General features: G+C 36.5%; 1 pseudogene; it reads right to left on the bottom strand.

The window, feature by feature from the left end:
* The window catches only part of LOC100940627, a 79,155-nt pseudogene extending 66,215 nt beyond the window's left edge, over positions 1-12,940 (bottom strand).
* Between the last annotated feature and the right edge of the window lie 2,253 nt (positions 12,941-15,193).

Genomic DNA, 15,193 nt, shown 5'->3' with positions numbered 1-15,193 from the left:
AGGCTTATTATATAACATTTAGAGTGGGCTTAAGTGGACCTTATTGGGTGTGGTTTTTAATTGAAGTTTATTGGCAATACTTGAAGTCACTATAAATGATTTTCTTTTTTTGAGACGTAGTCTCACTATGTCACCCTTGGTAGAATGCTATGGCATCACAGCTCACAGCAACCTCAAACTCTTGGGCTTAAGTGATTCTCTTGCCTTAGCCTCCCAGGTAGCTGAGAGTATAGGCTCATGCTACAAAGCCGGGCTTTTTGTTGTTGTTGTTGCAGTTGCTTAGCGGGTCTAGGCCAGGTTTGAACCTGCCAGCTTGGGTGTATGTGGCTGGTGCCCTACCCACTGAGCTATAGGCACTACCAATAAATGAGTTTTTTGAGATAATTTTTTGTAGTTTTTTTTTAAGAAGTTCGTTATATTTTTTTTTTTAAAGATTGGGGTCGTTAGGAGTAATGTAAGTGGTATTTTACCTTTAAGGCTTGGGAAGTTTTGTTTTTTTTTTTTTTTTCTTTCTTTTTGCAGTTTTTGGCTCTGCCACTCCGGCATATGAGGCCAGCGCCTTATTCCTTTGAGCCACACGTGCCGCCCTTTTGGGAAGTTTTTTGAGAATTTGTTGTTGTAAAAGTAGGGCTATTGGTATTTTGAATACATTTTGGGAGACTAAACTGGGGGACAGTTTTTTGTAATAGGGTCTGTATAATTTTGTTTTTCTTTATCTGTGTGGAAAGGCTTTCATTTACTTTGTGAAATTATTTATATTAGGAGAATATGTTGTTTTATTTTAGGCATAGGAGCAAAATTTATTTCTTAATTTTTTTGAACATATATTTATTTTTTGGGTTTTAGGAGGTGTCTGAATATAAGGTAGGTAAGCTTTTTGACAAATTTTATGTTTTAGTAATGTTTTAGTTATTTATTAGTAAAAAGATTTAGTTAATAGGGTTACTTGTTCATGACTTAAATGAAATGTCCAATGTAAAGTTTTTAATATTTTTTATAATAAGTGTTGGGGAAAGTTTTTTTGTAATTAATTTTTGTCTGATAGTGAGCAACTTTGAGAGGTTTGTTTGTTTTTTATAAAGGGTTTTTCTTTTTTCATTTAAGGAGTTATGTCAAAGTAAATCAGTAAGGTTAATTTTCAGTGTTGTTTTTTGAGTCTGTGGCATTTGTCTTGTGGGTTTTTTTTGTAGCTGTCTTTGAGTTTTTTGTATGGTAGCTTTTATATTGAATTATTGTCATTTTCAGTAGAAGATAAATTGTTTTTAATAGGAGAGCAATTTTAGGGCTATATTTGATTGGGGTGATTTTAGAAGTTAGGTAATTTTTTGTCATATGGTAGTATGAGTATGTCGGATTAAATAAGCATATTTAGAGTCAGTATAAATGTTTTTTTTGTCATATTTCAGGGATTTGGTGAGGGCTATTAATTTAGCTAATTGGGCATCAGTTTTGGGGGTAAGGGTTTGTTGTTCATGAATGACTTTTTGTAAGGTTATTATAGTATAGTTAGTTTTTTTTTTATGGACAAAGGAACTATTATCATTGAATAAAATATATTTAGCAGTAGGAAGAGGATTACTTTTTAAATTTGGCCTGGCTATATATTTTTGAATTAAAATTTTTAAACAATTGTGTTTTGTTTTGTTTTTGTTTTTTTACATTAGGGAGGAAGGTAGTTGGATTTAGGGTGGCGCAAATTTTTAATTTTTTTTTTTTAGTAATAATGTCTGGTATTTTAAAAGGTACTCATTAACTGTGGGGAAGTTTTAGTAGTTTTTAATGTTATGGGAAGTATATATATTAATATTTTTGTCTACTAAAAATTTTAAGGCTTTAGGTGTGGCAGTTATTATTTTAAGAAGGTGACCATTTTTTTGGCCACAGTGTCTAATTTTTTATTCAAGTAAGTTATAGATTGTAAGGAACTAGTTTTTAAATTTTGGACTAATATTTTAAAAATTATTTCTTTTTGTTCAGTGACAAAGTCGGAATTGTTGTTATGTGGATAATGAGAAGGCAGGATTCTGGAGCTTGGTTTATTTTAAGTCTTTAGAAGTTTTATTAGTATTAGGGCTTTAAATAACTTCATGATTGTTAGTTGTTTTTTATTAACTTATAAAGAGGCCTATTATTAAATTATACTTAAGTACTTAACTTTTATAAAATGAGATAATGTCCAGAAATTTTTTGAGCTTTTTTTTTAATTTGGTTGAATGACTTTTATTTATTTATTTTTTTAGGTAAATTCTCTCTTAAAAATAAGAGTCATTTAACCAAATACCAAAAAAAAAAAAAAAACCTCCAAAAAACCTTTTAATTGTTTTTTTAGGAGTAAAAAAAGGTCTTAAATATTTAACTTGTTTACATAATTGGGTTTTTTTTTTAGTTACTACATACTTACAACCTGTTAGTTGATTTAACAGAGTTTTTGTCTCTTTTCATACTTTTTTGGAAAGAGCTAGTAATTAATAAATTATATATTGGATTGAAATCTTGTAAAGTTTTAGTTAGGGTTTGCCTAAATAAATGAGGGTCATTTTTTAAAGTCTTGAGGGAGAACAGGCTAGGTCAGTTGGGAAGATTTAATTTGGGGGGTTTTAAAAGCAAAAATGAGACTTTGTGGATATAAAAAAAGGCATTTTAAAAATTTATTGTTGAAAACTATGTATTGTCTTCTGGCATATTAGATAACAGAATATAAGGATTGAATACTCTTGAGTGGAGTGGAATTACGGCTGTGTTAACTTTTGTTAGGTCTTGAACTAATTTTTATGTCATGTTTTCTTCACTTTTAAAATGGGGGAATTATAAGGACTGTTATAAGGAACTAAAATGTTGCGATTTTTGAGGCAAGAAATTATTTGTTGTACACTTTTCTTGGCTTTGGGTCTCAAAGGATATTGTTTTTTTTTTTTTTTTTTTTTTTTTTAGGATACATGTAAGTGTCTCGTAATTGCGTGTGGACAGAAGCGGTTCGTGCGTTTTTTCCCACCTGTCTTTTTTCTGTCTCTGTATCAGGATTTATTGCTTTTTTTAATGAGGAGATCAACGATTAATTTTTTAGGGGTTGTAAATAAATTTTGGCACACATGTTTTCAAGAATATTTTGTTTTAACAAAGAGGGTGGGCTTTCAGGCATAATTAAGAAAGAATGGGAAAACAAAACATTGTCTTTTTCGTAAGTTAAAGGAACGGTAAAATGTCGAGTTAGGGGCTTTCCTGACAATTCTCGGACAGCAGTCGTAGTTGTAGAAGGCCTGAGGGGCGGCACTTGGATGAAGGGAACTCATTTCCTTCTATACCGGTGCTTCTCAACCTTCCTAACGCCGCGGCCCTTTAGTACACTTCCTCATGTTGTGGTGACCCCCAACCATAAAATTATTTTCCTTGCTAAATTAATAACTGTAATTTTGCTACTGTCATGAATCGTAATGTAAATATCTGATACGCAGGATGGTCTTAGAGACCCCTGTGAAAGGGTTGTTCCACCCCCAAAGGGGACGCGACCCACAGGTTGAGAACCGCTGTTCTATACTAGGACAGACTTGGGGTCTCTCCGTTGTGACTGAGGTGGGAGTCTTTCCTGGGCTTCACCAGTCTAGGTGTTGTGTCAGTTTTAGGGCTTTCTTGGAATTCAGTTTGTCTTTCCGGAACTTTTGTTTGGGGGGACAGTTTCATCCTCCGTGGTTCTTTTTACAGAGCGCGCAGGGACTGGGGTGGGAGGGTGTTTCCGTGCCGTCTTTTTAGGACACTCCCTTTTGAAGTGTTTTTCTTTTTTAAAACGGAAACAGATGTTTTTGCAACATATAACTCTATTTTTTTGTGGCGCTATTATTAGGGCTGTCTTTGTCTTCTCTTTATTGTTCTTTTTTTTTTGTTGTTTGGATTATAAAATATATCATTAGCCATTTGTAAATCTGCGGCATGGACATCTCAACTTCAGTACTTCATTTTTAATTTTTTTGATGTTTGGTGTTGTCTGGGTTGTTTATTTTGCAAGATAAGCTTTTTTTTTTTTTTAATTTGAGGAGAAGGGAGTGAATTTTTTCATTGTCTCCATCAACCTTTTTAAAAAGGCTGATGGGTTTTCATCTCTCCCCTGAGATATGATGGATAATTTGGAGGGATTCGTGAGTTTTTGCCGAGTTTGGCTCAAGCCTTCTATTATACAGTAAAATATATGTTGGCGTTTTTAACTTTATTGTTTTTTTCTGTTCGGAACTTAAAACTGAACTTGTAACCTCCCAACCTGGATCTTCAGTTGCCAAGGCTGGGGGACTTGTGCGGCATCAGGATTTTTTTTTTTTTTTGAGTGGTTATTTTATTTTATTTTATTTTTTGAGACTGAGCCTCAAGCTATAGCCCTGGGTAGAGTGCCGTGGCGTTACAGCTCACAGCAACCTCCAGCTCCTGGGCTTAAGCGATTCTTTTGCCTCAGCCTCCCATGTAGCTGGGACTACAGGCAAACGCCACAATGCCCAGCTATTTTTTTGTCGTAGTTGTCATTGTTTGGCAGGCCCAGGCCAGATTCGAAACCGCCAGCTCTGGTGTATGTGGCTGGCACCTTAGCCACTTGAGCTATAGGCGCCACCCTTGAGTGGTTATTTTATTTTTTATTTGAGTCATGAACTTTTCATCTCCGAAGGCTTGAGTTTTTTTTTTTTAAAGTAATAGCCTTTTTAGTTATTGTAAGGACGTTTTTAAAATTAGTATTTTTAATGTTAAATCATATAATTGTTTTAAATGTTGGAATATTTCTATATATTTATCAGAATCTTTTGAGAATTTTTTTTTTAAGTCTGCCTTAATTTGCTTCAAATCTGTTAAATGGAAGGGCACCTGGATCTGTGTAAGTTTAAATTTGGGGGGGATTATTTGTAAAGGGTATAAAGAAGGATATAAATTTTTATTTAGCGGGATATCATTAACAGCTTTTATGTCTAGTGTTGGATAAGGGGGGAGAAAAGGCTTTTCAGACTCCGGGAAAAGCGGAGGGTTAGGTGAGTGTGTGTGGGGAGATTAGGTTGTAAGTTAGTGATTGTTGACTCTAACTTGTAAGTATGGCATAAATGTGAATTCTTTTTTAGAGTAAAAAATAACTGTACCTAAGGGACCTCTCCCCATTTTCTAACTTTTTGTAAAAAAGGTCTAATTGTAAAATGGTGTTGTAATTGATTTTTTTTTTTCTGTTGGCCAGTGTTCTTCATTTTTCAAGGGGTACCGGGGCTATGTTTTGGAATAGAAAAACTAGAGGCGCTTTTTTTCAAGGTATCTGGATTAAATAACTTTCAGCGTTTTAAAATGTAGTCTATGGGAGTGTCGTCTTTTGGAGCCGAGGAACTATTGTCTTATTTGTGGGAGGAAGGATGAGAACAGTCTGTGTCTAGTGTCAGGCTCTTGATTTTTCTCTCAGACCTTGGCTTTCTTTTGGGGTGTTCCTTAGGTTCCGTGGGTTGTCTGTAGGGACTGTCTGTGGATCCTTTCCCTGACAATTTTCTTTTTCTGGCTTTTGTCTCCGCGGTTGGTTTTTGCGCCAGCTGCGGCAGGGCTGGTGCTTGTCCTGCCGGCCATAAGCGGCCTGTGAACATTAGCAGTTGCTATATGGGCTGATGTGATTCGGGGACAGTATTCTTCAGGTATTATCTAGATAGTACTACCCTCAAAAACGTGGCGACTTGCAGTACATCAGAGATGTTTAATTTAAAGCCTTTTGATGCTGATGTAATTCTCTTACAACATACATAGTTAATATAAAAGTCAGGGATTGTTGTAGGAGCGTGGGACGATTTCGGCTTATTTTTCAGGCGTCATGAAGGATTGATAGTCATTGTTTCTTGTCTTTGGAGCTTTAATAGTAATTGGGGTCTTTTTCTGCATAGAAATTAAAGTGTGTGGACTTCAGCTGAACAAATTTTGACTTGTTTCAGTATATTTAATTAGTTATCTTGTTATACTTAGATTTAATAAAAAGGAAAAGAAGTCTATGTTTGCAAAGATGGGGGTGGACACAAATAGAAAAATGATTTAATATTTTCACTGTCAAAGGTTATACCTTCCCTCTCTGGTGCTCTTCATGCCTCCTTGTAGTCCTGTAGTGCTTAGTTTTCATTTCCATTCAGCCGGAGGAACTTCCTTATTATTTGTTGAATTGTGCCACACAAAAAAGTCCTACCTACCAGAACCTCTGAATGGGACCTTAAGTGGAAATACTGTCTTTGCAGATGTGGTCCAGTTAAGATGAGGTCATTAGAGTGAGCCCTAATCCAATATGACTGGTATCCTTATAAGAGGGGAAATTTGGACACGGGCACACAGCTTTCAGCCTGGAAAAATGGTGTTCCATTTCCTCTAGTTCTCTGTGGATTCTATGGAGAGAGCAGCCAACATTTAAATCATCGTTCCCAGGTAGGTAATGTGTCTTTATATCTTTGAACTTTTTGGTGGCTGTATGTTTATTCAACTCATTAAGATACTTTACATTTTATGGAGATGTTATATAGTTTGTTAATGAAAATTTTCAAATAATAAGTATGTTTTAAATGGAAATAATTTTATTTATGTAATAAGATTAATGTGCTCAAGAATAGCAAAAAAAAAAAAAAAGGCAAAAGTAAGTTGTATGAAAAATGCCATAACCAAAAAAAAAAACCTTGGCTTTTTCCTTACTAAAATACATAAATAATCTGTACTGTACAAGTTAAAATTATTTCAGCATATTTACACAAAAAGTATCAAAATTTTTTAAGTTGTTATTTTTATTGTGATGCTACTGTTGATCTGAATGTGATAGTGTACAGATACATCTAAAATCTCTTGATAAAGAATAATGACACTTGCATTAGCTATACCAAAAGCATTTTATATCTAACATACTTTTAATAAATATGATATATTTATAGGCAAAATAACTTATACAAAACATAGGGTATGTGTCAGTACTAGGCAACATAGAGAACATTACTGGAAGCAACAAGAATTTATGTGTATATATATATGCATATCTATGGCTAACGTACAATAATTTTTGGTTCTTAATTTTAATTATTGTGAAACAACAACCTAGGGACAGATGGGATTAATGACACATATCAAAAGATATAGGAATAATAAATGTATACACACATACCATCTTAAGTATGCTTAATACCCAGCATAAATTTATGTAAGTAACAGAATACTCATGTTAAATCTTGATACCAGCTTATTGAGAGAGTATAATGGGCTTGGGGGAAGTAATTTGTTATTTTTGAACAAAGTTGTGAATTTGCCCTCAGTTTTACATAGTAATTTTCCTTCTATGGCAGTAGGTGACAACAACTAGTTATATGTGTGCATTAAAGTACGGGCATGAAAAAGTCAAAATAGCTGTTTTTTTGATGATTTATGTTGTGCCCATACTGTGAATACTGTGTAGATTTTACAACCAAATTAGTAGATACAGAGTGTCCATAAAGTTTGTGTGCAATTTAAAATAGTTGCCTATAAAACACTTTAAAAGGACATCTCCAAGATATACTGCTCATATAAAAATCTAGTTATAATTTATTTATAGATATGTTTACCATTATGTAAATATATAATTCACTTAATGTCTGTTTAGATCTGTTAATGTATATACTGTACTTCACAAATATTCACAATTACTTCTGAAATGGGATATGTATAAGCTTTTTGTGCCAAGTTTATATTGTGCATACACAATATATCTATGAGTAATAGAAGATATCAACAAAATAATCTCATGCTGACTGTATATAACAACTTTTTGTAAGTTACAATATTTTTATTTTGAAGCAGTATAGAATGGAATAAGAAGCTAGTCTTAATGACAGAAGGTTTAGAAAATAATTAGAAGAGAATAATGAGAAAATTATAAACAAGATACTGAGAAAATAATTTCATTATGAGTCATTTATCAGAAGCTAACCTCTAATTATAATCAGTGAGATCATTAAACTAGAGGCCATAAGTAAAACTGTCATGAATAATGCTCTTTTTGTTTTACTAGAATTAAATGTCAAGTGTATAATAAAGTTTATCTTATATTCAGGGACTTTTGCTGCCATGATAGCAGAAAAACTGACAACAGTAATCAGAGTTAAAGCCTTCCCAAATTTTATCTGGTTAAGTGTAGGAGAAATGTCTTAGAAATACAACCTTGTCTTATAGGGCTTTTGTTCCATTTATTATTATATATATGAAATGTTTGGTAACAATTGTTATTAGAAAACATGTTTTGATGTTGCATTGTGTGGAATCCCTATGTGGAATATCGCACTTTGTAATGGCTTCACTGAAATTGTGTTTAAATAATTTAGTTTAAATAAACTTTTACAACTTTAATATGAACAGTGCAAGTTTTGACACCCCTCTAAAACCACAACAAGATAATGTACACATCCATCCCTGCATTCAAGTTTTCTTGTGCAACTTTACATCACTGTCTCCTGTTTCTGCTCATATCGTGCCTCCTTTGCTATGGTGTGACACTTGCACAAGTCATTGTACAATGTACTTTTAAAATTTTGAGAGGGAGGCGGTGCCTGTAGCTCAGTAAGTAGGGCGCTGGCCATATACACTGAAGCTGGCAGATTTGAACCTGGCCTGGGCTAGATAAAACAACAATGACAACTGCAACAACAACAAAAAAGCCAGGAGGGGTGCCACCTGGAGCTCAAAGGATTAGGGCACCAGCCCCATATGCCAGAGGAGGTGGTTCAAACCCAGCCCTGGCCAAAAACTGCAAAAAAAAAAAAAAAATAGCCTGGTGTTGTGGCCGGCGCCTGAAGTCCCAGCTATTTGGGAGGCTGAAGCAGGAGAATCACTTAAGCCCAAGAGTTGGAGGTTGCTATGATGCCACAGCACTCTACCCAAGGCGACAGCTTGAGACTCTGTCTCAAAAAAAAAAAAAATTTATAAACATGAACAAACAGGATGGCTAGATCACCTAATATGTACCTTTGTGTATTTCAGAAAATGTTAAAATGCTTTACAATATGATTATACCATTTCCCATTCTACAAGCATTATATGTGAGTTGCAGTTCTTATCCTTCCTAGCACTTGTTATGATCAATATTTTTGAATGAGCTCTTCTAATAATTGTACAGTGGTATCTAAATTACGTGAGTGTAACTAAGTCATACTTTTTAAAAATTTTCTTTGCTTATGCTTAATTGATTGAGAAAGTAGATCACCGTGGAGAGGACCCATTTAGGGTGACTTTTTACATTTGAACTGAAAGTGGATTGTCTAGACTCTCCACTGGACTTTTCAGGGAGGAGGTGAGGATGGTGCTTAACTTGATTAGAGAAGTTACTGTCTGTGAGTTTTCTGTCTTGTTGGGCTGTATCTTTCTTAGTTCTTTGTCTAGAGCAAGTGGGATTTTGGGAGTGTCTGTCTCCTTTGGCATTTTGGGATCGCCTGATTCTTCAGCATTGAGTCTGGGATGTATGAACCAAAAACCAAACCAAACAAACCAAAAAGAAAATTACCATTATGTTGTTCTTTGGGTCCTGAGATCCCTGCCAGTCTTTTATTCTCACCACCTTTCGGCTTATGTTTATTTTATATATAATATCTAGAGTTTTTAGTTTCTTCAGGCAACAAATAGGGAGTTTGTTTACTCTGTCTTCTCTGAAGTAGATATTCAAGAATATTTTTTATCCAAATAACTTTTATAAGTAGTGGATTTTTTTTATTTTTGCCATCATTTGTTTAATCCCTTTTAAATTATTTCATTCATCCCATAAAGGTTTTTTCATTTCAAGCATGTGCCAGGTGAAAACAGTGTGCTCGGATTACATTATTAAGGGATAGCCTAGTGGGAAAATAAATAAATATGGGTATTAATATGGGGATAAGTTTTACGGTTATTGGTTTTACTGTGATACTAACAAAATAGTTACCTCAATTTTTGCACTAGATTTAGTGGTTGCTTAGGAAATTGGCATTTGAAAGCTGGGTGCGGTGGCTTATGCCTGTAATCCAGTGGTTCTCAACCCTGGGTAGCGACCCATAGGAGCTGTATTAAAGGGCCGCAGCATTAGGAAGGTTGAGAACCACTGCTACAATCCTAGTACTTTGAGAGGCCGAGGAGGGAGGATGACTTGAGGCCAGGAGTTCAAGGCCAGCCTGAGCAATGTAGAAAGACCCTGTCTCTATAAAAAAAATTTTAAAATTAGCCTGTGTGGTGGTGCATGCCTATGGTGCTAGCTATTTGAGAGGCTGAACCAGGACTATCACTTGAGCCTGGGAGTTTGAGGTTGCAAGGAGATATGATCACTCCACTCCAGGCTTGGTGACAGACAATACCTTGTCTTAAAAAAAATGGGATTTGGGCTCAGTGCCTGTAGCTCAGTGAGCAGGGCGCCGGCCACATACACTGAGGCTGGCAGGTTCAAGCCCGGCCCAGGCCTGCTAAACAACAATGACAACTGCAACCAAAAATAGCTGGGTGTTGTGTCAGGCTCCTGTAGTCCCAGCTACTTGGGAGGCTGAGGCAAGAGAATCACTTAAGCCCAGGAGTTGAAGGTTGCTGTGAGCTGTGATGCCAGGACATTCTACCGAGGGTGTAGATTCTGTCTCAAAAAAAAAAAAAATGGCATTTGATTTCTTTTATTTCTTTATTTATTTTTTGAGGAGGGACATTTGAGTTCTTTACTCTTAATAGTCTGCATAGAGTTAGATAGTATCACTTCCTATAACTATAACCTCATAACCCTACAATTGCATTGATTCACCTGCTCCTCTGTGTTCTTGTTGTATAGTTCACATCTCCAATACCATTTATCTTTTTGTTTTAAAGAGTCAACTATCTTTCTAAAAATGATAAAATATTTATCTATTTGTCCACATATCTTCCCTCGCTACTGCTCCTCACTCTTTCCTGTAGTTCTGTTTTTATCAGACGTCATTTCCCTTCAACCTAAAGTCCTTTAGCATGGCTTTATTACTGTTTGGCTAGTGACATACTATCTCGGATTCTGTTATGTGTCTGTGTCTTATTTCCCTATTAGTTTGAAAGGAAAATTTTGCTGCATCTGGAATATGAGTTGAAAAGTAGTCTTTTCTGTTGTCATTAGAGGGATATTACCTATTTTCTTTTGGTTTTCTTGGATACTGTTGAGAAGGCTGCAATCATTTAAATCATATTTCCTCTGTAAGCAGTGTATCTTTATTTCTTTAAGTTCTTGGTATACATTTTGTTCACCTCAAAGATACTTTAATATTTATTATAGATAGAAAATACAGAGTTTACTAATATACTGAATAACTTTGGTCAATATTTTGTCAAATTTTTCCATTTATATAAAGCGATAACTTATTGCATTGACAGTAGCAGCAAAATGATGTAAAAGCCAAAAAAACTCAGATAAAAAATATCAAAAACAAAAGTAAAGACATATTTTCTTACTATAACACATAAAATATATATTCATTGATTATATGCAAATTAAAAGAATTAAAGCACATTCATAAGCAAATATCAAAATGGTTTGTGTTTATACTTGTTGATATGTTGCTATGTCAACATTAATAGGGCATGTATAAGTCAAGATTAAAATTCTTGATAAAAAATAATAAAATAAAATTTATTGCCTACAGCATAAAAATTTGTGTCTACTATGTATAATATACAAGAATCCTACTTTCAACATATTTTGACATGATTAATATAGAGTTCATATCAGAATCACTTCTTTTTTTCCCTTTTTTTTTTTTTGAGACGGAGTCTCACTCTGTTGCCTCAGGCTAGAGTGCCATGGCACAATAGCTCACAGCAACCTCAATCTCCTGGGTTCAAGCAATCCTTCTGCCTCAGCCTCTCAGGAAGCTGGGACTACAAGTGCATGTCACAATGCCTGGCTAATTTTTCTATTTTTTTTTTTTTTTAGGAGAGACGGGGTCTTGCTCTTGCTAAGGCTGATCTTGAACTCCTCAGCCCAAGGGATCCACCTGCCTCAGCCTCCCAGAGTTCTGAGATTACAGGCTTGAGCCATGGCCTGCCCCCCTTTTTTTGTTTTTCAGAGATGTAGTCTCACGCTGTCACCCAGGCTGGAGTACAGTGGCCAGATGATGGCTCATGAAGTCCTGGGGTCAAGTAATACTCCAGCTTTAGCTTTCCAATTAGCTGTGACTATAGGCATGCACCACCATACCTGGCTAATTAAAAAATTCTTTTTAATGGTTCCTGTGCCTTATGTGCCTAGCTCTGATTAGCCCCTAAGACCCAAATGCCTGACTCTGATTGGTCACTAAGACTCAAATGCCTGGCTATGATTGGTCCTTAAGACCCAAATACCTGGCTCTGATTGGCTACCTTCCAGGCTCTTTTTACTTTACAGCAGGATTGGAGCTTTCTGTCCCTGGCTTTCCCATTCATTCCATCAACAAATGTCTCTGTTGGCTTGGCGCCTGTGGCTCAAGCGGCTAAGGCACCAGCCACATACACCTAAGGTGGCGGGTTCGAATCCAGCCTGAGGCCGCCAAACAACAATGATGGCTGCAGCCAAAATAAATAGCCGGGTGTTGTGGCCAGCACCTGTGGTCCCAGCTACTTGGGATGCTGAGGCAGGAGACTCGCTTGAGCCCGGGAGTTTGAGGTTGCTGTGAGCTGGGATGCCACGGCACTCTACCTAGGGGGACAGCTTGAGGCTCTGTCTTAAACAGAAAAAAAAAAAAGTCTCTGTTTCAGGTCCTGTGCCAAATACCTACCTTTCCCACACCAGCAAAGAACTGGCATTGCCTTGTGTGTTTGGGGGATGGGGCTGAGGAGGTAGAGACCGACAAGTTTCTCTGTGACTCACTTTCTTCATGTGTAAAATGGGGATAATGGGTTCATAATGAGAGTGTCCTGCCACTCCTGAGCTGCTGTGGAGCTCTGGTGTGAGGATGACAAGGACGCATTCTCTATGGTCCTGTGGCATGCCAGGCACCATGCCAGACGCTTTGCATGGTTAACTTGTGTGATGCTCCCAATAACTTTTCAGGTGAAGACTGTTGCCTTTTATCTTACAGTTGCAGAAACTGAGGCTCAGAGGGGTGGCTTGACTTACCTGATATCACTCAGCAAGTGATCATTTTGGGATCTAACTCCTTCTATGGCTCACAGTCTCTAGCAACTGCTGTCCCTCTCCCCCTTATTCCACCCTCTCTTTTCAGTTCCCCTTCTCTCTCTTCCTCAGCTCTTTTTCATGGAAAGGTCTAGAGGAGTTTTCCACAACCACTGTCTCCATGTCTTCACTTGCCAGTCATTTCTTACCCCTGTGATCTGTCTCCCCCTCCCAATCCCGCTAAGGTGACCAAGGACTGTTGTCATGGGCAGAACCCAGTGGTTTTTACCTCTCACCAACCTTGATGCTAGAGGTTACCCCCTCCACAGCCCACTCTTCTCCTGGCCTTTACTTTATCCCAGATCTCCTGAGTTTCCTTAATCTTTTAATTTAAAAAAATTAACCCCTAAAACCTTAAAAAAATTATTTTTTGTCCTGAGACCCTGTAGGGTCTCAAGTATTGCCCAGGTCGATCTCAAGCTCTTGGCTTCAAGTGATCCTCCTGCCTCAGCCCCTGAAGTTCTGGGATTGCAGGTGTGAGCCACCATGCTAAGCCAGAATCATTTCAGTAATAGGAAAAATATAGAATATAAGTGAAAGTAGCAATAATTTATGCATGTAAGTAGCTTTGACATATAATAATGATGTACAAATAATTATGGATTTTTATCAACTGTAATTACCAAAAAGAAACTAATATTTATTTGGACAGTGAGATAATGAAACTGGGCACCATAAGTAGCAGCATAGCAATGCATACTTGGTTTATTGTTCCACTTGGATTCAATGTCTAGTGTGTTAAGAATCTTTTTCTGTGGTTCAGAGTTCTCTTTGATAAAAGACTAGAATGATGCAGGAATAAGTTTATAATGAATCTCCAGTTTTATCTTTTAAGTATATTGAAAAAGTTTTAAATATTATCTTGTCCTGTAGGACTTTTGCCCATCTCTTATTATATGTATAAAAAGTTTAGTAACAATTGCTATTCTCAGAAAAATGTGTTTATCTCTATGGAATACAATAATCTTGATAACACTAATTGACAAATTATTTTTTTTTTGAGACAGAGTCTCACTATGTCACCCTTGGTAGAGTGCTGTAGTGTCACAGCTCACAGCAACCTCAAAGTCTTGGGCATAAGTGATTCTGTTGCCTCAGCCTCCCAAGTAGCTGGGACTACAGGCACCTGCCACAACACCTAGCTATTTTTGGTTGCAGTTGTCATTGTTTAGCTGGCCCAGGCTGGGTTCAAACCCGCCAGCTTCAGTGTATGTGGCTGGCACCGTAACCACTGTGTTACAGGCTCTGAGCCTAATTGATAAATTCTAATGGATTACCTTTAAGATTGCTTTCTCATAGTCTTTATATATAAACATGCTATGGATGAATAATGATAGTTTTATTTCATCATTTCTAATTTTTTTTTCTTGAGATAGAGTCTTATTATGATGCCCTTGGTAGAGTGCTGTGGCATCATAGCTGGGAGTATAGGCACCTGCCATAGTTCCTGCCTAGTTTTAGAGACTGGGTCTCACTCTTGCTCAGGCTGGTCTCGAACTCCTGAGCTCAAGCAGTCTACCCATCTCAGCCTCTCAGGGTGCTAGGATTACAGGTGTGAGCCACCATGCCTGGTCCATCACTTCCAATTTTTATTCTTTTTTCCCCCTTTTGTATTATTTCCCTGGCTATAAACTTCATAGTTAAATGTTGAATGAAACTGATGATAGTAGAAATTCTTATCACTTTTTGAATCTAAGGAGGATTTTCAATATTTCACTACAAGATGTGATATTTAGTACATTAAAAAATTATCAGGAATGTATGCTAATTTTTTTGAGACAGACTCTTAACTGTGTAGAGTGCTGTGGCATTACAGCTCACAGCAACCTCAAACTCTCAGGCTTAAGTAATTCTCTTGCCTCAGCTTCCCAAGTAGCTGGGACTACAGGTGCCTGCCACAATGCCTGGCTATTTTTTGGTTGTAGTTGTCATTGTTATTTAGCAGGCCCAGGTGGGGTTTGAACCCACCAGCCCCAGTGTATGTGACTGGCACCCTAACCCCTGAGTATGGGTGCCAAGCCTGCATGCTAACTTTTGTCATATTTTTTCTCTGTATGTTATTGTGATAGTGATATAATT

This window comes from Otolemur garnettii, unplaced genomic scaffold (assembly GCF_000181295.1).
Source record: "Otolemur garnettii isolate 467f Iridium unplaced genomic scaffold, OtoGar3 scaffold00051, whole genome shotgun sequence".
Taxonomy (NCBI): Eukaryota; Metazoa; Chordata; class Mammalia; order Primates; family Galagidae; genus Otolemur; species Otolemur garnettii.
The sequence above is the reverse complement of the archived record's forward strand: the minus strand, read 5'-3'. Positions and strand labels throughout refer to the sequence as shown.